The sequence below is a fragment of the Trachemys scripta genome, chromosome 3 (assembly GCF_013100865.1).
Source record: "Trachemys scripta elegans isolate TJP31775 chromosome 3, CAS_Tse_1.0, whole genome shotgun sequence".
NCBI classification, from domain to species: Eukaryota; Metazoa; Chordata; order Testudines; family Emydidae; genus Trachemys; species Trachemys scripta.
Window position 1 is genome coordinate 59,661,287 of NC_048300.1, and position 23,791 is coordinate 59,685,077.

Here is a 23,791-nt window from a genome sequence, read left to right on the forward strand (position 1 = left end):
GCTCTCGCCTCATCTGAGATGACAGCCCACACCCTCCCTACACGCCGGGCTAGGAGTTCATCTCGACAAGCTTTCAAGGGACACACTCCAAATGGAATTCTATGGTTTATGTCACTCCTGATCTGAGCGCCTCGCAGTTAGAAACGCAGCTGAGAAGCCCCAAAGAAATGTTGCCAGAGGACAGGAAGATTCTTTCAGGAACTTCAGTTCTAACTCAAAACACCCGAACCATCTGAATGTAACGGGGACTGCTCAGGCCACTCCGTAACATCTGCATGCCCTGTCTTGTGGATGTGCACTCTCGCCATGCTTTGCTCGGTGGTCACACATACAGCTGTATATGCACACGCAGACTGGCCGCTGCAATCACGCTGCTGGTATGTCTACACTGCAAATGTAGGTGTGATGGTAGCTTGGGTAGGCACAGTCCTGCTTGCTTTAATCTAGCTAGTGCAGCTAAAAACAGCAGTGACAGCACAACGGCACCAACCCAGCACACAGGTCTGCCCGGAAAGTCAAGTACTCACGTTGCTAGCCAGTGCCGGGGTGCATGCAGCCACATCTTCACTGCTATTTTTAGTCCTGCTAGAATTAAGCTACCCAAGCTGTGATCACACTTCTGACTGCACTGTAGATATATTGCCTGGATAAGAGGGTTCAAGTAAGCAAGCCATCGCCCAGCTCTTCCACCTTGCTGCTCACTGAAATTCATTTGAACGTAGTTTCCTTGAATAGACAGTACAGAGATGTATATGTGTGATTATGGAGTGGGGCAAGATGAACCCAAACCTGGTCCATAGAAAGGGGCTCATTCCCAGTCTGCCAGAGAAGCCTCGCCCCCTGGTTATGTTATAGCCGAGGAGCCTGCAGGCTGAGCTCACCTCTCACAGCACTATAGGATCAGTGTGTGCTAACAGTGCTTCGATAAAGCCCAGAGAGAGCTTCACAGTGACCGTGGGGCTGCTGTCACAACAAATAGCTTTGCTGCACACCTCCTCCTCCGCCCTATGATCCTTTGCCTTCAGGATTCACAGCTGCCTGGGAGTCGGATCCCTGCTCTCTCCAGCCCGAATAGCTGAACCGGCAATCCTTTCACAGCAATTCCAGGGAAAACCAAGCTGCCAGCAGTTCCCAGCCTGATATCCACTGCATTGAATGCACACACGCCACACCCCACCCCCTGTGGATGTCACGCCCTCTCCCTTGCACCCACTCCCTGATACGCCCTTCGAATGCCTGTGTCACCCCCCTACTCAAACCTCCTTCACTGACTTCCTGCTCTTCCTTCAAAATGCTCTGCTCACTCCTCTGCCCTTAGTGCTCCTATTTTTCTCCTGCCTCAGCTCTGCACCTTCTTCTCTCAGCGTCCCCCTGCACTGGAACGGCTTCTCTGCCCCATGCACCAAACAGTTCACTAGCCCCTTCAAAGCCCCCCTGAATCTCCTTTCCTTCAGTTCCCCTCCCCACCCCCCGTCGCTTTCCCACTGAAGCCTTGGTGTCTACTCCTGCTCCCTGCCTGACTTTTTAATCTGAAAATTTAACTCACCCAAACTAGACCAACTAAACAAAACGCCCAGGACAAGCTCCCAGGATTTCTCCCTGCTGATGCCCTCCTCTGTTCCCCACCTCTGTCCCATCTGCTTGAGACTGCACATTCCTTAGGGCAGGGGCCTTGCCAATGGTACTGTATACATAGTCACTTACCCACCCTCCCCTGTACCAGAGTTTTGCCTCTTGTGGGGTGAGGGAGGTGCTTACAGTGAGAGTACATGGCATCGGGGGGGAAAGTGGAGGGGTGAACCGCAAAGGGACAAGGAAGAACAGGAGTACTTGTGGCACCTTAGAGACTAACAAATTTATTAGAGCATAAGCTTTCGTGGACTACAGCCCACTTCTTCGGATGCATATAGAATGGAACATATATTGAGGAGATATATATACACACATACAGAGAGCATAAACAGGTGGGAGTTGTCTTACCAACTCTGAGAGGCCAATTAATTAAGAGAAAAAAAAAAAAGAAAAAAAAAAACTTTTGAAGTGATAATCAAGCTAGGCCAGTACAGACAGTTTGATAATAGGTGTGAGAGTACTTACAAGGGGAGATAGAGTCAATGTCTGTAATGGCTCAGCCATTCCCAGTCCTTATTCAAACCGGAGTTGATTGTGTCTAGTTTGCATATCAATTCTAGCTCTGCAGTCTCTCTTTGGAGTCTGTTTTTGAAGTTTTTCTGTTGTAATATAGCCACCCGCAGGTCTGTCACTGAATGACCAGACAGGTTAAAGTGTTCTCCCACTGGTTTTTGAGTATTTTGATTCCTGATGTCAGATTTGTGTCCATTAATTCTTTTGCGTAGAGACTGTCCGGTTTGGCCAATGTACATGGTAGAGGGGCATTGCTGGCACATGATGGCATATATCACATTGGTAGATGTGCAGGTGAACGAGCCCCTGATGGTATGGCTGATGTGATTAGGTCCTATGATGATGTCACTTGAATAGATATGTGGACAGAGTTGGCATTGGGCTTTGTTATAAGGATAGGTTCCTGGGTCAGTGTTTTTGTTCAGTGATGTGTGGTTGCTGGTGAGTATTTGCTTTAGGTTGGGGGGTTGTCTGTAAGCGAGGACAGGTCTGTCTCCCAAGATGTGTGAGAGTAAAGGATCATCTTTCAGGATAGGTTGTAGATCTCTGATGATGCGCTGGAGAGGTTTTAGTTGGGGGCTGAAGGTGACAGCTAGTGGTGTTCTGTTATTTTCTTTGTTGGGCCTGTCTTGTAGGAGGTGACTTCTGGGTACTCGTTTGGCTCTGTCAATCTGTTTTTTCACTTCAGCAGGTGGGTATTGTAGTTTTAAGAATGCTTGATAGAGATCTTGTAGATGCTTGTCTCTATCCGAGGGATTGGAGCAAATGCGATTATATCTTAGAGCTTGGCTGTAGACAATGGATCGTGTGGTGTGTCCTGGATGGAAGCTGGAGGCATGTAGGTAAGTGTAGCGGTCAGTAGGTTTCCGGTATAGGGTGGTATTGATGTGACCATCGCTTATTAGCACAGTAGTGTCCAGGAAATGGACCGCTTGTGTGGATTGATCTAGGCTGAGGTTGATGGTGGGATGGAAATTATTGAAATCATGGTGAAATTCCTCAAGGGCTTCTTTTCCATGGGTCCAGATGATGAAGATGTCATCAATGTAGCGCAAGTAGAGTAGGGGCGTTAGGGGATGAGAGCTAAGGAAGCGTTGTTCTAAGTCAGCCATAAAAATGTTGGCATATTGTGGGGCCATGCGGGTACCCATAGCAGTGCCGCTGACTTGAAGGTATATATTGTCCCCAAATGTGAAATAGTTGTGGGTGAGGACAAAATCACAAAGTTCAGCCACCAGGTTAGCTGTGACATTATCAGGGATACTGTTCCTGATAGCTTGTAGTCCATCTTTGTGTGGAATATTGGTGTAGAGGGCTTCTACGTCCATAGTGGCCAGGATGGTGTTTTCTGGAAGATCACCGATGGATTGTAGTTTCCTCAGGAAGTCAGTGGTGTCTCGAAGATAGCTGGGAGTGCTGGTAGCGTAGGGTCTTAGGACAGAGTCTACATAACCAGACAAGCCTGATGTTAGGGTGCCAATGCCTGAGATGATGGGGCGTCCAGGATATCCAGGTTTATGAATCTTGGGTAGCAAATAGAATACCCCTGGTCGGGGTTCTAGGCATGTGTCTGTACGGATTTGTTCCTGTGCTTTGTCAGGGAGTTCTTTTAGCAGATGGTGTAGTTTCTTTAGGTAATCCTCAGTGGGATCAGAGGATAATGGCCTGTAGAATGTGGTGTTAGAGAGCTGTCTAAAAAACCAGTGGGAGAACACTTTAACCTGTCTGGTCATTCAGTGACAGACCTGCGGGTGGCTATATTACAACAGAAAAACTTCAAAAACAGACTCCAAAGAGAGACTGCAGAGCTAGAATTGATATGCAAACTAGACACAATCAACTCCGGTTTGAATAAGGACTGGGAATGGCTGAGCCATTACAGACATTGACTCTATCTCCCCTTGTAAGTACTCTCACACCTATTATCAAACTGTCTGTACTGGCCTAGCTTGATTATCACTTCAAAAGTTTTTTTTTTTTCTCTCTTAATTAATTGGCCTCTCAGAGTTGGTAAGACAACTCCCACCTGTTTATGCTCTCTGTATGTGTGTATATATATCTCCTCAATATATGTTCCATTCTATATGCATCCGAAGAAGTGGGCTGTAGTCCACGAAAGCTTATGCTCTAATAAATTTGTTAGTCTCTAAGGTGCCACAAGTACTCCTGTTCTTCTTTTTGCGGATACAGACTAACACGGCTGTAACTCTGAAAAGGGACAAGGATGCTCCAGGGATCCCCTTGAAAGTCAGTTTCCTTAACAAGCAGATTTACTGTATCCAGCCAGCATGTCTGGATGCCTACCTGAAACGAACTAACTATAACACCATGGGCATGGGCATACCATCACCACAGCCATCGGCAGGAAACACAGGCCTTTCAGCACTAGCCTCCTCCCCATGACTTGATCCACAGGACTGAGCTGTGGAGAAGTAGCAGGCTGTCAGAGTTGCTGCAGCCAGCCACTAGGGGGAGACATGCACGAGGAAAGGAAGCACACTAACTAAACACCACCCAACACATGCTGCCCCAGCTTGGACTCTGACTCGTGTCCCACCTGGCACAGATCATTCTCGGAGCAGTTTCTCCTTCCCTAGCGCTGGTCAGGCACAGAGGAGATATTCCTGTGATCCCTTTGGAAATGCCAGTCCTAGATGCGACTGGTTGATGAAGGGGCTGCAGACCCTCCGAGGGGCTTGGAGAAGGAGGCCTGGCACTGGCTAGTAAGATACTCGCACACCCCTAGGACTTAGCTCACTCGCTGGGCCTTTGTCTGTCAAACTCTTTGGAGAAATTAGCAGTTCTGTGAGGCACTGGGCACCCTCTGCTCACATCACAGGCTTTTGGCAGGATCGATCCCACATACAGCCCACGCTGCTCTGCCCTGCCCGAGGAATCTGTCCTGCTCCCGCTATCCCCACCCCGATCGCAGCAGCACGATAAATTGGCAAAAGAAACCCAGGGGGCACGTGGGAGGGGGCGAAATCTCCCAGGAGCTGAAGATTAGAGAGAGACGCCAGTGAGAGGACGGCGGAAAAACTAATTTAAAAAATGTTACGTTTCACTCGATTTCAGGTCTCAACATGTCGCTTTGCAGCAATTTAGTCATTTTTCCCCTTTCCCCAACACTCCGCCTTCTTTCTCTCTATATAAAAACATAGAGAAGTTGCAGGCACTTTGATTAACTCCACAGCGAGGGTCCAAGCATCCCTGTCTCAGCCCAGCTCGCTCTCTACGGAATGAGAGTGCCCACAATGCCAGGGGGCCAGCAAAGCCCCTTCCCCTTCCCCCCTGCCTTATTAATGAGCTGACCTCTGCGCGTATGCTTGGATTCCTACAGGACCCAGGTATTTAGCTGGCGTCCTGGGGCGCGCAGGTGAAAGGCACTGAGAAAATCCGACCCTCCCAGGGGCTCCAATTTCGATATAATTATTCGAATTTCTAATCTTTTTTTTTTAAACTGGCCCCCAAGCCATTTTGATCCGCAGAACCTGCTGCTGCCATAGTTACAGTTCCCAGCCAGCCAACACCAGCAGCTCAGCTGCAGCCTCCGGAGAGCATTGAGCCCCCGTGAGCCAGCCCACCATGCTGTCCTCCCCATAGCCCAGCACTGGCACAACACAGCTAGCACTGTGCCCAGCAGGGCAGCTCTGGCTCATATCTCTGCTACCATAAAGGGCAAGAGCACTCGGTTCCCCCCAAGCTTTTTGGCTTAGAGTCGAATGAGGACATGATGGAGCAATGATCCATCCCGTCCATGTCTGTGTAACGCACCACGGCCACATGCATACGGACATCACTGTCAACAGTAAGGATCAAACCTAGGACCACCTAGGCACAAGCGCCTGCTAGCTGAGCTGCAGGAGTAACTCCGCTTGTTGTAACAGGCTTTTCGAGTTGCAGGGACTGCTCACTAAAGGGAGACATGAGCCCACACACAAAGCCAGTGTGTTGCAGATGCATATCAGGGCACCAGAGCTGGACAAGTCACCTCTCAGGCTGCTTTTTCGGACTCTCTCACACACAGGTGTCTCTCACCTAGTTATTGCTCCTCCTGAGAGATAAAAGCCCTGTCGCACGACACTACTGCTAGTCAATGGAACATGTCCGCATGGAGACTTGGCATCCCAGCACCTGACATTAACGTCGCCCTCTGTCATTGCGTGGGGGAAAGTCACAGCCCTCATACCACGGTCAGTCAGCAGGACAGGCCCCCTCAAGATCCCAGCAGGCTTTCTTGCAGCTCAGCCCTGTGTGCACACCAAGGACAGGCAAGCTGGGCCCCAAGGGAGCTTCAGACCTTGGCTCAACACTGGGCACAACACCCCAAAGCACTGAGGGTTGGTAAGCAGGGTTAACGCTGTCAAGTTTGAGCTGAGTCCAGATTTGGGCCAGAAGCAGCAAATTCTCATGGGATTCCTGACCCAGCCTGAAGGTGCCTGGAGGTACCAGGAATCTCAGGAGAAATCTTGTTCCCACAAGACTCCCTGCCCAAATCCACATTACAGCAGCCTGGCTAAGTTTGGCGCAGGCCGCACCCACCTCGTGGATGCACATGGTGACAGAATTGACTCTCAAAACCCTTGGAGCTTTGCCGATCACATGCAAAATCCTTTGCCCTGATGGGATAGAAACAGGCTGGGGGCTAATGAGGCTTGGCTTCACCTACCTGGCAAGGGGGGATAAGCTGTCTCTCAGGCCTGGTGATGGGAGATTGAGCTTTTCAGCTCTAGGTCACTGGTGTGAATTTGGCTCTCATCAGTAGTGACTAGGTTGTTACCGCTTGATGGCTAGTTAGTGATCTCTGGGAAATAGCTTAGTGGTCTTAATCCAGATCACAGCCACAGCTAGATCTTTGGCTCCAGACAGGCACTGGGGAATCCCAGGAAGCATAAAGCAAGCATAGCCAATTTATGCTATCCACTCCCTCAACTCTGGCAGGTGGGGTAGATTGGGAGCAGGCCAGTTTTATGGCCCTTAGCCTTCTCTAACTTGTGCCAGGTACTGATTCAGCCCTGACTGGCCCTGGGATTGGAGGAGGTGGCGTAAGTACCTTTGCCTCTCTCAGCTTTGCCAAGTGTGAGCTTGGCACATCTGAGGATTAAGGCACAGGGCACCAGGGCTGATGTGCCCCATGTGGCCACACCTTCATCCAGCACTACTGGACCCCAGGAGACGACTACTCTCTCCACACTATGTACACTAGGCCGTTCTTTTTAGCCTGCTTCTTTGCACTGATATTAAGTAACTATGGTAACTGTTTCAGACCTTACCCCAGCTCCATGTTTACCTTTCCTCAGCACTGCTCCCCTTTATCCTCATTGCTTCTAGTGTTGTTCATTCCTCTCTCTCTCTCTCTCTCTCTCTCTGGGGTGGTGACAGTCTGTTCCAGACCGCTGCGGGCAACATTAGCCGTAGACTAATTGAGATCCAGAGGCCAGGCATTACAAGTCCCTTGTTCAAAGCCTTATCAGCAATTCCCTTCCCTCGTCTATGCAGCAAGAGCTTGAGCTGTCACCAGTTAACAGGGTCAGTTAAGCAATGACCTACAAAAGGAGGTGGGGTTACTGGGACCTGCTTGGAGTGAGTCTGACCTGAGTGTTCAGCCACGTGCCATGTGCACCATCAGACCAACAATGCAGCCCACATATTGCTCTGCCACAGTCTGGTCCTCTGTTTTTTATCCATATGTTCAAGACTGTAGGTTTGTTATGGCCGTTAATTGCTGCGACAAAATCATTATAGATGATTTCCCTTTAAAAAAATTCCAAGTCTTGGTCATTTCTCCTCTATACAAAGAGGTGTTTAGCCAGGACTGGGGATCTTTGAAACCATGTCATTTCGCATCAGGATGGTCTGGGGAGTAAAACTCAGGAGATCAGGGTTCAGGCCCCCACTCCACTACAGGCTGCCAGAGTGACCCTGGGCAAGACACTTAATCTCTCTGTCTCCGTTTCCCATCTGTCAATTGGTTCTCCTACCCTTTATCTGTCTTGTCTAAATTCCTCAGGGCAAGGACTACTGCTCACTGTGTTTGTACAGTACCAAGCACAATGGTGCCCCAATCTCAGCTGGGTACCCTAGTTGGCTCCCATCATGCAAATAGCATCAAATTTCCAAAAGCATGTAGGGGTATGGGCAATGCTGCAATTGGAGTGGGGATTGCAGTTTGGGCGGCCATACCTACACTAGTTTTAAGCTAGCATAGGTTAACAATAGCAGGGAAGACGCAACGCTCTGATCCAGGCTAGCAACAGGAGTGTGTACCCAGGGTTCCAGGCGGGCTTGTCCACCCCGCTGAAGTGTGCACCACTGTGTCTTCCCTGCTATTTTTAGCTGTGCTAGCTAGATTGAAGCTAGGGTGGGACTGTGTGGAGTGCAGGAGTTAACAGGTGAGCCTGCGCCCTGAGCACTTTGCCACCAATTAGTTCCCAAGACTGACCCGTGGAGAACTGAAGTTACTTATCTAATCAGATAGGGGAATGTGGGAGCTAAAGAGCCAATTAGCCCATCAACTCAAGACTGGTAAGAAGGTGCACAGCAAGGCTATGAGGGAGAGGGAGGAGCAGGGCTAGCTGAATCCAGAGTTGGAGAGAACTCCAGGAAGGGAGATCTTTTCTCCTCTTGGGCCCTGGGAGAAGGGCTGAAGAAACAAGGGATATTAGCAAATAATATTGCTGCATCAAACTGTGAAGGTGTTGGTGGAGGGAACCTCACTAAACAGCACGGTACGGAGATCCAACCAGTGGAGTCTGAGCAGGTTTCTGTGGTGCAAGAAGACAGGCGCAGACCATGCCCTGCTACAGTATGGCTACCCAAGCTGCAATCACACCTCTAACTGCAGTGTAGACAGACCCTTAATGATTCAGGAGCCTAAATCCCATTTTCAAAAGTGTCACTTAGATGCTTTTGAAAATGTTACCCATAATCATTTAGGAAAGTCTAGCATGCCCAGTCGCTGCTTTGTTAACAATGTTAAATAGAATCTCTGTGGCTTGGGGTGCTCTGCTGTCTTGCCACACATTTTAGCTAATAATGACAGCTATTCCATATGCTGCCAGTGAAAAACACTTCATAACGGGTGCTGTGATTTTTTTCCTTTTATTTTAAAATTAAAATGGTGATTTCCTTCCTCCTCCACCCCCCTTTTTTTTCTGCTGATAAATGAATAGCCTGACGCCAGATGAAAACATCTGTAATGGTTGCGATAGGCAGAGAGCCAGCTGCCTTTTCAGATTTGCTCAGACTGCAAGATCTATATCAATTGTGAGTGCCTCTCCTCACTAATAATCTAGGATCTGAATAAGTAATTCATAGTGGCTCAGACCGGGTGAAGGTGTTTCTGTCCCACCTGTGTTTGCTGGCGTTGATTTACATTGCTCTCTATTGCTTGGTGCTAATGCTCATTCTTTTATTCAATCCTTTCTTCTCTCTCTCTCTCTTTTTTAAAGCTATTCAATCACAGTTGGCTGTGGGGGTTTGCAGCTGCCCTTTTCACCCTGTAACACCGGAGTGAGAGGAAACCTGAAAAGCAACAGTGAAAACATTGTCTAAATATGTTCATGATCAAATCACTCCCCCTCTGGAACATGATTGGTAAGGGATGGAGAGCAAAGCACCACAAACAGGGAGCGCCTTTCACTCCCTGAAACAAGCCAACCTGACCCCTGGGTTGAGGTTAGAGTGACCAGATGTCCCGATTTTATAGGGACAGTCCCAATTTTTGGGTCTTTTTCTTATGTAGCCTCCTATTACCCCCAACCCCCTGGCCCGATTTTTCACATTTGCTGTCTGGTCACCCTAGTTGAAGTGCCCCTAGCTCTGTTGGAAATGCACTTCTCGGGCACTGTAATATTATTTCTGGTAACATAGGTGTATGGAGATGGGTAGATGCAGTGTCCAGGGTGGCAGAGGATTATTTAATGAGGGTGCTGGACACAGACAGCCTCTGAGGTTCCCTGGCTTTCTAGCTCAACTAATCATAGTTTATCATGACGGGGTCCCACTTCTGAGCTGCAGAGGGGCAGCTCAGCAACAGGGAGGAGCAAAGGTGGCTGCACACTGGCTCCCCAGTGCCTGGATGGGTAGCCAGGGATCGGAAAGGTTCACAGTGCTGCTCTAATTTATGTTCTGTTCAACAATCCCTATGGGCCATTATACCAGCCCAGAATAACCAGCGCGAAATGCACTTTAGCCATACCACTCTTGTCCTCAACACACACCCCTCTCACTCCCAGATTATCCCAAGGCTGGGGGATGCAAGGAGAATGGTGTAGGGCCATTCCACCAGCCCCACACCAACAGGGAATTCCCCTTATGCTTGGACATCTCCCAGTGGGCAGACCTGCCCTAGGCTGCAGTGTACAGGGTCTAAGGTGGAACCCACAACTGGGGCCAAGGGGCTGGATCAGGAGTTGTCTGGGATGAGGAATATGGAGAAAGGGATGTGGAGAGAGAATGGGGAAGAAGATCAGTTGAAGAAGTTGCCTAGGCGCACAGAGGAAGGATCCAGGATTGGAGGGAGGGCCAAGCGAGTGGAAGGCAGGGAGAGGCCAGGTGGGCTTGGTGGTGGGGAGATGCCTCTTCCAGCCCTGAGAAAGACCCTGGCTCCTCCTCCTGGGCACCATCTGAACTGACCCTGTGTGGCTCATTCAACACTCTGAACAACATGAAGACGACCACAGCTGATCCTAGGAGTAACCACGCCCAGATGGTTCAAACTGAGGGTCAGAGGGACTCAGGCTCTGAGCACAAACCCCTTGTAGGGAGATGGAGGATGGCTCATTTTTCTGACCGTCAAACCTGCTTTGCGGGGAAGGGGGAGCGTGCGATCCTTTGCAGGGTATTGTGAGAGAACTTGTCTGTCCTTCCCAGGTCCCTGAGTGGAAGTAGTCTTAGCCCACCGAGTCAGTAAAGCGTGCCACCTCTGGCCTGTACCACTCTAGATTTCTGTCTGCAGCCTGTTTCAGCCAGTGGCAAGGCCTGTGTCCAGCTCAGGATAATGACCTGTTCCAGGTGTTGGCATTAATGCAGCAGAACGTTAAGAACCGGGACGTAGGTGGTCTGGCCTGGGGGGCAGAGCAGGAGTTCAGGTCAGGGAACGGAAACAGGGGACAGAGCCAGAGACAGTTGCCAAATACCAGAGCCAGGGGCTTGAGCCAAAGTCAGGACCAGGAATCAAAGCTTAAGACCAGAATTGGGGTAAGATACCAAATGCCAGAACCAAGAGTTGAGCCAGAGTCAGAAGTCAGAGCCAGGGGTCAGAGCCAGAATTGGTAGCCAATGGTCAGGAGCAAGGTGAAAGGGCAGGAACCAGAGAGAGGCAAGCAGGGCCAGCTCCAGGCACCAGCATTTCAAGCAGGTGCGTGGGGCGGCAATCTGCAAGGGGCGGCAGTCCGTGGGTTTTTGCCACCCCAAGCAGCGCGCCGAATTGCCACCATGGACGGCGGAGGCAGTCCGTGTGCCCTTAGGGCGGCACGCACGTTTCCGCGGCGACGGCAATTCGGCAGCAGCTTCTATATTCAGCTGCCCGCGGCAGCAATTCCGTGGCTTCTGTCTTCCGGTTGAAGACAGAAGCTGCCACCGAATTGCCGCCGCCACGGAAACGCGCATGCCGCCCTAGCGGCACACGGACTGCCCCCGCCTTCTGCGGCGGCAATCTGGCGCGCTGCTTGGGGTGGCAAAAACAGTAGAGCTGGCCTTGGAGGCAAGGATCAGACCTGGAGCAGGAGCAAGGCAGGAGCTAGGAGTGAGGAACAGCTCAGGAGTGGAACAGGAATCAGGGAACAGAGTTGGAGAAGGATTGCAGGAGGCAGGCAAGAGCAGGGTCCAATGTGGCAGCAGCAGGAAGTCTACACAGTTGCTCAGATGCCCCACCCAGCTCACATTCTGACTTATGTAGTGAGCATGAGCCAATCAGGTGGCCACAGGCCATGGATGCTCTGATAGAATCCTGTGGGGCCTGACCTTCCAGGTTTTGTGGGATGGTGCTTTGCCCATCTCCCTTGGTTGTGACATGGGAGTGTCAGAGACCCACGGCCCTCACCAGCCCAGGTTCTGGACCTGCCCCCTTAGATCCATACAGGGAGAACTTTGGCCCCGAATGGGTCCCTGACTGTGCTGGTTTACAGGTCTCTGACAGCTGGGGCCAGCTCCAGAAGAGCAAGGGAAAGGAAGCCTTGTATGCCACATCCTTGTTTTGGGGGGGAGGAGGGGAAGATAATGTGAGCACCATATTAATGTGCTCTATCAGTTCACCTGTGAGACAAACAGTTTTATGTGGTGTTAATTTGAGACTTCATTAAAACCTTTGCTTTGACATTCCTGTCTCGCTCTGTTGTTTCCCCAGCACTCACACACTGAGGGATCGAACAGCAGAATAACTTATTAAAAGTCAGTAGCACAGACAGTCCAGCTGCCACAGACTAAAGAAGGGGATGCCCTGGTTCCAGGGCTCCCGGTGTCTGCTCCAGTTCCTCTGCACCCCAGCAAGCACTAATATGGCCCAAAGTCCAAAGCTCGTCCGGCATGAAAACAGGTGTTGTGCTCGGGCCGGTGCTGAGCACCAGTCCAGCTCATCGTATTACAGGCTCGTTGTCGGTGAGTTGCTGGACTCTTGAGTATTAATCTTTGCTCTTCCTGTACATATTCTGGTGGGATTTGATTTGCTCGCCGCACTGAGATCCAGTGAATCCCCTTCTCTGCCAGCTCCTTGGAGGCGGCCTTGTAAAACTGCAGATTTGGGGCAGCCTCTCCAAATCATGGCTCTTAATGACCTCACGGCAGAGGTCAGGGTCAGCCTCTGGCCAGCTGGCAGCATGCTGGGGAGATGACTTCCCAGATGTCATCTCTTCTGTTCGGGTGCTGGGAAAGCACAGTGGCAATGTTGCCAGTACAGCAGGCTGCGTGCAATGCGGGTTAAAGGCTGACTCAGTGGCGTATAAACTGCTAGGTGACTTCCAGTACAGAAGTAGCCTGTAGGCAGATGGCAAGAACATGTAGCCCAAGGGGAATTGTGGGAAGGCATTGGATTACTAGCAACATCTACACTGCGGAGTGGCTGGGTTACCAACCCAAGGGTAAGTAGCCACCAGGTTGAAAGCACTGCCACAGTTGGGCAAGAGGCTTTTTTGTGTGGACAGGAGCCAGGTTAGGGAGCACACCTGAGTAAGAAGTCAGGTGAATGCTGCAGAAAAGACATGCCCAAACACTAAAGCTCTCCCATCACCTCACCCCCCACCCCTTCTTTCTCCAGCTTTTCCCCAGTCCTCTTTCCTGCCTCTCTTCTTCCCTCCCCTTCTCTTGCCTTTTCTCCTCACTTACTCCCATCTCTCCACTTCCCATCTCTTTCTCAGTCCCTCCTTCCCTGTCCCCTTCTCCTCAGCACAGGCAAACTCCTAGTTAAATCATTCCCCTTATGGCTCAGAAACAAAGTGCTCTACATAGCCAATGCATGCCCCGGAGACACCTCCATTTGTCAGCCTGGAGGAAGCGAGAGCCCCTCCACATAATCTCTGGGTTAATACAGTTCCATAAAGTCAGGGGAGGGAGAGGGAGTCCCAGCAAGTGGCCCCATATTTACCAATGCACCAAGCCCCACAGACCCACCCAACTCCAGGGGGTGGCCCAGAGACTGCTTTCCCCTCCGCTCTGTTCCAGTGAGCCAGTCTCCATCCCCTTCCTGTGTTGGTGTCGGGAATTGGCAGATAATATCCCTACCACACTTAGGCTGGCCCAAACCAGACAGGGGAGAGATGAAACCAGGAGGGAGCTGGGGATGGAAGGTGGTAGCAGTAATAGGTCCTTTATCCTGTCTGTGATCACACAGAGCAAGACCCCATTGCCCTCATCAATCCCCACTCCTATGACCCCAGGAGCAGAGTTCCTCAGCACAGCCAGAGGGAGCAGCCCTCAGCCCTCCATGAGCAGAACCAGCTGTCTGAGCAGCCAGTGCACACCCTGGGCAGAAGAGGGGTCAGTGTCTCCCAAAGTCCTACTCACTCTCTCCCCTCAGATGTTCAATCATCTCTCCGCATTCAAACCTTCCTGCTTTCCTTCAGATCATCCATCTTCCCTGGGATGAAAACTGACGCTGTCATCTGAAGCTGTCAGAATCACAGGGACATGATGAATTCTTCCTTTTGATGTGTCTGGGGGCTCTTCAAAGCAGTAGAGACACCTGACTACTTCTTGGCTCCCCTGGCCCGAGCCAGGGGTCTCCACAAGGAGGGTATCATACCTTTGGATGCCCAGGGCATTTTTGACAGCGGGATGGTCGCAAGCAAAGCAGGAAATGAGTTGCGTGACAATGATGAAATGTGAAAACAGCTGCTTTTAAGGCCTTTGATCCATCATCTGGGTGAGCATGTGACAATGGCAGAACAAGGGAGGGAGAAACGGAGGAGAGACCTGAGAAAGAGACAGAGGGGAAGTGGGTTTGAAGATTTGGTGTGACTTAAAAATGAATGACCACCCTCGGTCCACAGACGTCATCACCAGCTCCAGACTATACAATAATTTAGCTTCCACTGCGGATGGACTTTGATCAGTCTCCTGGACCAGCCATGTCTGATAACCTGGATTAGGTGAAAAGATATTCTGTACTGTACCTTTAAGAAGAGGCGGTTGGGGTGTCGGTGGGAGGGAGGTGTAGGTGGCAGGAGAGCTGATGGTGGTACTACATTCTCTGTGCCTCTAAGAATGATCCCCTTCCCAGCCAATATTAGCTCCATGCAGCTCCTCATGGCTCAGCCCAGGAGGCAGAGGAGACTCCAGTCCCAGATGAGATCTGCTCAGCATGGCTCCCACTGGATCAACCAGGGAGAAGATCCCTCTTGGCTCTGGTGGTAGAACTGTTGCCTACAGGCTATAAGGATTCTGGTATATGAGTCTTGGCAGCAGGAATGGACACTGCCTGGGGAGCTCTGTTGGTCTCTCAGAGCATCTAGTCCCAGTGCCAAAGACCAGTCAGAATGGCAGACACTAGCCAGTAAAAGCAAAGGGTTGGATCGTCCCCAAGGTTTTCCAGAAAAGCACCTTGCCGGCCTTTCACAGGATCCCCAGTGAAATCTCTAACACTCTCTCTCCTTCAGGGTGATAAATAATTTCCCCTACACTGGCCTAGCATCCCTTCCCTCCCCCTATGGTAGGCCTCTTCCCCTTCAAATGCTTCAGTGACCTCTGTGTGAGAGAAACTGGAGGCTTCTGTCCCGTTCCTAGTGGACAGGTGCCCATGTCACAATCCCACCACCCCCATCACAACAAGCATTGGTGACTGGAGAGGGGACATCAACCTACATAGCTATTAAACCACCTCTTCACACAGACCATTTGGTTGAAAAGCTTATCCACTAGGAGAGAAAGGGCCTCACTCTGTCTCCTTAATGCAGACACCTCCAGCAACTCCCAGCTCATTGAAAACAGGAGGCTACTAACAAAGGAGCCATCTTTTCCTGAGGAGCAGAACTTCTAGGAAATTACTGTGTGTAAGCCTTGCAATAGAGCCTCCCCCAGCCTGCCCTGTGATAAGGATACAGGACACCTGACAGTCTGGAACCTTGCCCTCCCAGAGATCGACCAGATACTTCCAGGAGCAGGCACCTTTCAGAATACGGATAATGCTGACAGAAACTCACCTAGCAAAGGGTCTAATAATGCCCCATTCCAGAATGTGGCCAGGACACTAAGGCTCTCACTGCTGCTCATGTATATTGTGTCATAAAAGGGAATTGATTGTTAAGGGGAGATCAAGGTTTGTCCCCCTTAAAAGACTTTTTCTAGCTGGGTGGAGAAACACACATAGCAATTGCTGGTGCCACTAACTGGTGGAAAAGTAGAATGCAAACCAAGCGTAGGGTGCTGTTCTTTCCAGTGTGCTTGGGTGGAAGGAGACAATGTAGTTATCACACAACTGTCTGTTTGGATTGTTGCAAGCTCAGATATTTGCAAATATGGCTTGTTCTAAATTGGTCTTGTTATTTAGACAATTTGGGATAAATGTGTTAATTTTACAGTCAGCACTGAAAAGTGAGAGGGGATTGAGAGTCATGGGAGCTGGGAGGTGCCACGGCGTGGGTCTTTCTGTTTGTGTAGTGTGGCTTTACAAGTTCCCATCTCTCTCTAACCTGTGTGGGTAGGTGCTTATAAAGGACTAATCTCTATAGTATCTAGGCATATGGTGTCCTTCCCAGAATCTTCCATGCAAACATCTCACTGCTCTTTACAAACATTAATGAATTCAGCCTTCATTGATTTATTATTATTCATTTCATTGTAGTATATTATCAATTACAATATATAATATCACATTTGAAGTCAACATAGAAATGAAATGTTTTGATTTTATCCAAACGGAATGTTTCCATTGACCCGCAATGAAATCTTTTCAAAAATTTTGTTGCATGGCAAATGTCAAAGTTCCTTCATTTTGTTCCACATTGGAACTAAAACAAATTTTGAAATCGCAGATCCCCCAGGAAACAGAAGTCCCAGTTCCCACACTGCTCTACTCATGAGAGGTAGCCTCCCAATACAGTGGATCTGTGTAGAACTAAGCCTAATGTTCTTGAGGGACACAGAGAACTTCCCCTGGGGTGCAGAGCCTTGTAGTTCTGCAGCTCTGCTTCCCACTGGACTGTTGTCTGTATTTTTTATTTAAACATTGTCTCTATTGCAAGCCAGGGCCAAAGGCCCCACTGTCTGCATTGAAAGAATACGTTTCGAGAATCAATTGAAGCAGCAATTTCTGAGAAGCCAGTTTCTTCAGCTAGGGCTAGACTCTTCTCTCACCGACTCCTCCTTCACTGGTAACCCTTCTGCCAGGCGGAATCGGCAGCAACAAGGGCCAGGTTCAATATCTAGAGGTTCCTTTTAACAATACAACACAGAATCGGCTCGAGCCCCCACCCAGTGACCTGGGAAAATTAAACACCAGCCCTGGGCGCCTCTAAAAGGCAATACTTCCCCTCTCGCAAGCCCTGAGTCTGTGTATAGGAAAGAACAGTTTTAATAAAAAAAGGAAAAGGAACCCGGCATTAATTTGGGAAAACACCACAAGCATGGTTCAAAAGCATATGACCATGAGCAAAATACCCACCCCAGTTGGGCAGTGTCCTTTGACTCAGTTTCTCACCTTGAGGTGTGAAAATCCAACAAACAAATGTTCCTTTAACACACCACTCCCCTCTCCCTCCAGCACACCCCACTCACAGCTGCTGTCCTTGGGCAGCAGTGACCCAGAGTTCAGAAGTGCGGGTAGGAGGGAAGTGTCAAGCAATGCCTCAGCTGCTGCTACCGAGCCATTTGCTCCACGTCGCTCCCCCGTGTCGCCGCTGTGCCGTCATGCACTCTGTCATCGTTCACCCCACTCCGTTGGCCACTGCACTGTCACCTTCTCTGCTGCCACTGGCCTCTCTAGTGCAACCTCTGTGATGTCTAGAGGTCCCCCAACTTAACACAGCTCTCAGCAATTGCAGCAGTTAAGGGGGGAACCTCGTTGCTAGTGCAGGCTGGCTGTCTCCTTCACTGGAAACACTGTCCCACATCAGGTCTAAGGCTTAGCCCCTAGACCTGGTTATCAGTGATCTCAGCTCTAGTGATCACTTAAAACAAAAGACTCTCAATTGAGTCTAATCAGCTCTGTCTTTAAACAGTGGAGAAGTGAAGGGTCAAATGGTGTCTACTCTAGAGCTATGTCTACACTACAGTACCTGCAGTGGTGCTGCTGTAGCGCTTCTGGTGAAGATGCTCTAAGCCAACAGGAGAGCTTAATAACTCCTGCCTCCACAAGAGGTGGTAGCAATGTCGATAGGAGAAGTTCTCCTGCCAACACAGTGCTGTCCACATCCGTGCCTAGGTCAGTGTAACTTACATCGCTCAGGGGTGTGGATTATTCATACCCCTGAGCAACATAAGTTATACCAAAGTAACCTATAGCATAGACATAACCTAGAACTCGTAGGCAGAGCACACACCACCAGGTAGGAACATCTGTCTCTCCCTTCTCTCACCGGGCTTTGGCATTCCTACCCACTGCTTGGCGAATGCAGTTCAGCTGAGGGTGACCCCCTCAATCAGGGCACGTTAAGCCCAGTTCTGCTGCCCTTTACTCGTACAAGGCTAACAACATGGCATTACCCCTGCATTCAATACTAACGTGATTTGTAACCCAGCACCAGCCAAAATTGATCACTTTGGCAACACAGCTTTGTCTGCTGAACACCTAGGCAGAGTAGGTGTGTTCATGTAAATACAATCTGGTCCTGAAATCCTTCCTTCCCCCCTCCCCCACACTCATCACTAGATGTCAGGGGAGAGCTCATTGAGACCCTGCTTACACTAGTGCAGGGGTGGCCAACCTGTGGCTCCGGAGCCACATGCGGCTCTTCAGAAGTTAATATGCAGCTCCTTGTATAGACACCGACTCCGGGGCTGGAGCTACAGGCACCAACTTTCCAAGGGGCCAGGGGGCTGCTCACTGCTCAACCCCTGGCTCTGCCACAAGCCCTGCCCCCACTCCACCTCTTCCCGCCCCTCCCCTGAGCCTGCCATGCCCTCGCTCCTCTTCCCTCCCCCCCAGAGCCTCCTGCATGCCACAAAACAGCTGATGAGGAGGTGTGGGGAGGGAGGGGGAGGTGCTGATCAGTGGGGCTGCCGGTGGGTGGGAGGCACTGGGAGCGGGTGGGGGGGGTGAGCTGATAGGGGCTGCTGATGTATTACTGTGGCTCTTTAGCAATGTACATTGGTAAATTCTGGCTCCTTCTCAGGCTCAGGTTGGCCACCCCTGCACTAGTATAATCAAGAGGAGACTCAGGTCCATCAGCTGCTGTAGGAACTAAGAGAGAATACTGAATATACAACACAGTATAAAGAACAATCCCCTAAATGCTCCCACCCTCTCGGCACAGAAACTCCACTCTCACATTTTGTCTTTAAATAAAAACCTTAAAGAAAGGAAAATGCCTTCCTGGGCCATCATGCGTGGAGACTCATGAGGACTGTTGGGCTGGATCATGACAGTATAAACTGGTGTATTGCCAGAACAAGCAACAGATGCCAGTAGTGTCATACGGAGAGAGTATTTGGCAGTTTGTTCAAACACTCTGACAGCAGCAGGCATTTTAGACTCTGACAGATAAAAAATTGGCCAGCAAAGTGCATTGACGGAGTGTGTAGGTTGCAGAATTTGCACTGCTGCTTCCCTGAAATAATGTAGGACTAATTCCAGGGGGAATTAATGGCGTTTACTGGGGTAGAATTACAGTTGGATCCAGTACAGCCAATAACTTAGTTTCTGCAAGGATCCATTGGTTAAATAGACAGCATTTGTTGTTGGATTGATTTTTTGCAGATAGGAAATTGGCTCATCACAACATTTCACAGATGCAAACAGACTTCTGAGCCTTTTCTCATGTAGGCAGATGATGCTTAGATACTGTAGTGATTGCCACTAGAGAGAGAGATGCCACCATCAAACTGTGTAATGGGGCAATCCACCACCATATCCAGCACCACAATTGCAGCAGCTGTCCTCTTGCCAGGCCCAGGCATGTCATAATAAGGCTGGTAGGTGGAGCAGAAATGGTTCAGCTGGCTCCAAGATCAACAGGAGAGGTTGAAGCCTGGGAAGTGCATGTTTGTGGTATCAAGGAGGCACTCAGGAACTCCTGTTACTGACCTCCATCTCTGTGCTCTGCAATAGTCAGTTTCAGGCTAGGAACAGGGGCAGGGCTCAAGTAGCAGTGATTTACATGCACACAGACTCTGGGCCTGAGGCTAAACAAAGGACCCTTTTTTGCTGGCCATGGCAGTGCAAACAGCAAGTGTAAGGTCTTGCCCGTGAATCCCTTAGGGAAAGGATTACTCTGCGATGTATGTGTTGAAGGCTGCACAAGGCATGGTCGTGGTGTCCCTACTTGCTAGCAATTCCCCGACTGTGCAAGGCCCCCCATACCATGGCAACCAGGGTGAAGGTAAGGCCAGCCCTTAGGGTTGCCCTTACTGGTAGCAGGGGCTGAACTGGCCTTACCAGCAGCCCCAGAACAGGGGAAGCACAGGCCTCCCTTGGTCGCTGCACTGGCACAGTGACACGACCGGAGGGCCGACCCACGAAGAGGATACTGTGGTTCCTGAAGCTATGAGAGAGGCTGCAGCTGGACAGCAGAGACAGAGTGACAGTGTACAAACTGCAGATGTAGGGGCGTCGGCCTCGAGATAATCCCCAGAGTACCAGGAGGAGGCACCAGTCTGGCAGTGAGTGGTGCGCCCTGTGAAACCCTCCCATTGGAGGCATAAACATAATGCATTTAATAAATACATCAGTCCCACTGATGTGGGTGATAATAGAACCATTTTGTTTGCATAGACTCAGACAGCGAGGGTAATCCATGATTTTAGGTGGAAAATACTAATCCCCTTCTAATACTAAAACAACATCATTCATAGAAAAGTTAAAAAGAAAAGTGGCTAAAAGACAGCCCTGATGAACTCCCTCTGTAATTATGATGGAATCAGTGAGATTCCCATCCATCTCTATCCTAATCTTGGCCTCTGTGTGCCTGTGAAAGGCTCATAAAAGAAAAAGTACATGAGAACGGCCATACTGGGTCAGCCCAATAGTCCATCTAACCCAGTAGCCTGTCTTCCAACAGTGGCTGGTAGCAGATGCTTCAGAGGGAACCAACAGAACAAGGCAATTATTGAGTGATCCGTTCTCTATCATCCAGTTCCAGCATCTGGCAGTCAGAGGCTTAAGGACACCCAGAACATGGGGTTGCATCCCTGACCATCTTGGCTAATAACTATTGATGGACCTATTCTTCCATGAACGTATCTAATTCTTTTTTAAACTCAGTTATATTTTGGCCTTCACACCATCCCCTGGCAATGAGTTCCACAGGTTCACTGTGCATTGTGTGAAGAAGTACTTCCTTATGATTGTTTTAAACTTGTTGCCTATTCATTTTATTGCGTGACCCCTTGTTCTTGTAACTAGAGATCTATTCCCGTTATCTCCAATTTGCCCCACAAGGGAATCAAAAACCAATGTTAGATCAACAAAGGTTGTAGACAGTTTCCCTCCACCCCCAAAGAGGGACAAATTTGTAGATCAAATAAGAAAGCATAAAACAATTATTTGTAGTAGAGCTAGGGTGACCAGATGTCCTGATTTTATAGAGACTGTCCCGATTTTTGGGTCTTTTTCTTATATAGGCTCCTATTACCCTCCACCCCTTGTCCCGATTTTTCACCCTTGCTGTCTGGTCACCCTAAGTAGAGCAGCCATTTTGAAAGCTATCTTGTTCTTCAGCAAATAATTTTCTATTTTCTGCTCAATCCTGTAGTCTCCCCAAAAGATAGCTAGTATAATTTTTAAGACAATGTTGAATAAGCTGATTGGGCAGTAATTCTCTAGATCTTTCTTACCTCCTTTTTTATACAGTGGAATAATAATACAGGTAGCCCACCCTAAGGGAACAAACCTTACATTATTTATATTGGAGAAAAGTTTAGCCAAAACAGGTGTCTGCCAGTCAATATTCTCCTTAAACACCTCTGCAGGGATGAAATTCTCCCCTGACATTTTATTGATTTTCCAACAGAAAATGTAGTTTCTGCACAATCAAAATTTTCTGCAGGAAAATTTCAATCTGTTGAAAATATTAAATTTTCCATCAGGAAAATTAAAATGAAATATTTCATTTCAGGTCCATTCAACTCAAATTGAAATATTTCATTTTGTTTTGAATCAGTTCAATAAAACATTGTTATATTTCCGTATCAGCACATTACCGTATGGCCCCTATTCTTTCCTATGGGCTGAGTGCCCTGGAGAACTAAATCTCCCATAATGCAGTGCAGATTTCCCTCTGATCAAGTTCTGTGTGGTGCATCATGGGAGTTATATGACTCTGAGTGCATCCTGGGACACGTAGTCCGATTAGAGAGCCTGGCACTTAGGGGAGAAATGGGGGGCATCAGGCTCCCGAACCAGACCACCCTTGAGGCAATGCGTCACTATGGGAAAATGCAGTTCAATAAACCAAAATGTAACATTTCAGCAATGTCAAAATGTGTTGTTTCAACTGAAAATGAAAATTGAAATTGAAAATTTCTGAATTGAAATTTTTCAGAATTTCTGTTCTGCAAAAAATTCAAAATATCAACTTTTTGTCCCGATTTGGGATGAAAACGTGTTGAAGTATCAGAATTTCCCTTTGGCTGGAAATTCCTAATTTCACTCAGCTCTGTCATTGAACCCTGGACTCTACCACCCCTGAATAGCGGGATCAGCAGCGCTCTGGCACATCAGGGCATTTCTAAGAGTGATCAAACCTTTCTATGGCTGAGAACATCTGCAGCAAGACCAGCCGGGGCAAAATGCCCTTGATCCCTCAGCTTTAGGGCAAATCCCAGTCACCCGCCCCTCCCCATTGGCACCAAACTATGTATTCAATGAACCTCTACATTTCCTAGAGAAATCTTCCTGGGTTTTCCTGGGGCAAAAAACAGCTTCCAAAAGCCACCCCTCTTGTGTCTGCTGCAAGCATCTCCTATTTGTATGAGGGCTTTGCTTTCTCAAGGCCCCATGGGAAACAGAACATCAACGTCATGAACTCCACCAGCAGCGACAGCCTTCCCAGGCACTCCTGCTCAGCCAGAGCCCAGTCCCTGCCTGCCACCACTTGGGTCTGAGTGAGAATTCCTTCTGTCCTCTGGATGTCATTTCTCCATCCATTTCTCAGGCTTTGCCAGAAGGCGAGCAGCGTAAATGGATACGACAGTGATGACAGCCAATTACTAGCTTAAAAATTAGCCCCCAGGTGAGCGGGCTGCCTGGCTGCTGTCAGACTGATTTCAGGTTAGGCTGGAAAATTGTCAGCCAGCTGACAGAGCCCATGTTTAGTCAATTCTCCACTGGATGAATGTGCCAGTATTTTCCCGGCATCAGGATCTCAGCTCTGCTTACATTTCCAGCCCAAGCACTGGGGACATTTAAGAGATCATTGGGGAAATGATCAGTGCCTTCTGTCTACACTGGAAAAGGGATGTAAGGAGTGAGCCCCAAGGGGTATTGAACTTAGCCACAGAGCAACTCACCCATGACCATGCAGGTCTGAACAACTGCCAGAGACATAGAGTCAAGAAGGGCAGGAAAAGTGAGTGACAGGCTATAATGCTGGGGAGAGGAACTTGCCAGCTGAGTTTGAGGAGTGGGCAAGTGTATAAGTTAGGGGGCCCAAGTTGCTTCATCCAGAGGGCAAGTGTGGAGTCCCAGAGCCCCGGAGGAGCAGGGTTATGGAGCCACAATGGTGGGAGGCTTAAAGTTGAGCCCAGCGAGTGTAACGTCACATGAATATAACAGCGCAGCAGCAACACAGTCCGCCACAACAATGCAACACAAGAGCAGCACAGCAATACGCTGAAGCAGCGACAACAGTAGGGTTACCATTTTTAAACTAACAAAAAGATGACATTCCAAGGGGCCCCGCCCCTGCCCCAACTCCGCCCCCTTCCCGTCCCCACCCCAACTCCGCCCCTTTCCCAAAGTCCCCGCCCCCTCCCCTGAATGCTCCGCCCCCTGCTCCTCCCCCTCCCCTGCTTCCCGCGAATCAAATGTTCACGGGAAGCCTGAAACAGGGAAGCAGGC

The 23,791-nt window shown here is 49.4% G+C and overlaps 1 long non-coding RNA gene across 1 annotated transcript in view; it reads right to left on the reverse strand.

Annotated features, from left to right (window-relative positions):
* LOC117874569 overlaps positions 1-7,669 on the reverse strand; it is a 33,143-nt gene extending 25,474 nt beyond the window's left edge. Inside the window, exon 1 of the long non-coding RNA XR_004645027.1 lies at positions 7,436-7,669. This is a non-coding gene — a long non-coding RNA (uncharacterized LOC117874569). The remainder of the gene's footprint in view (positions 1-7,435) is intronic.
* Positions 7,670-23,791: the final 16,122 nt, after the last annotated feature.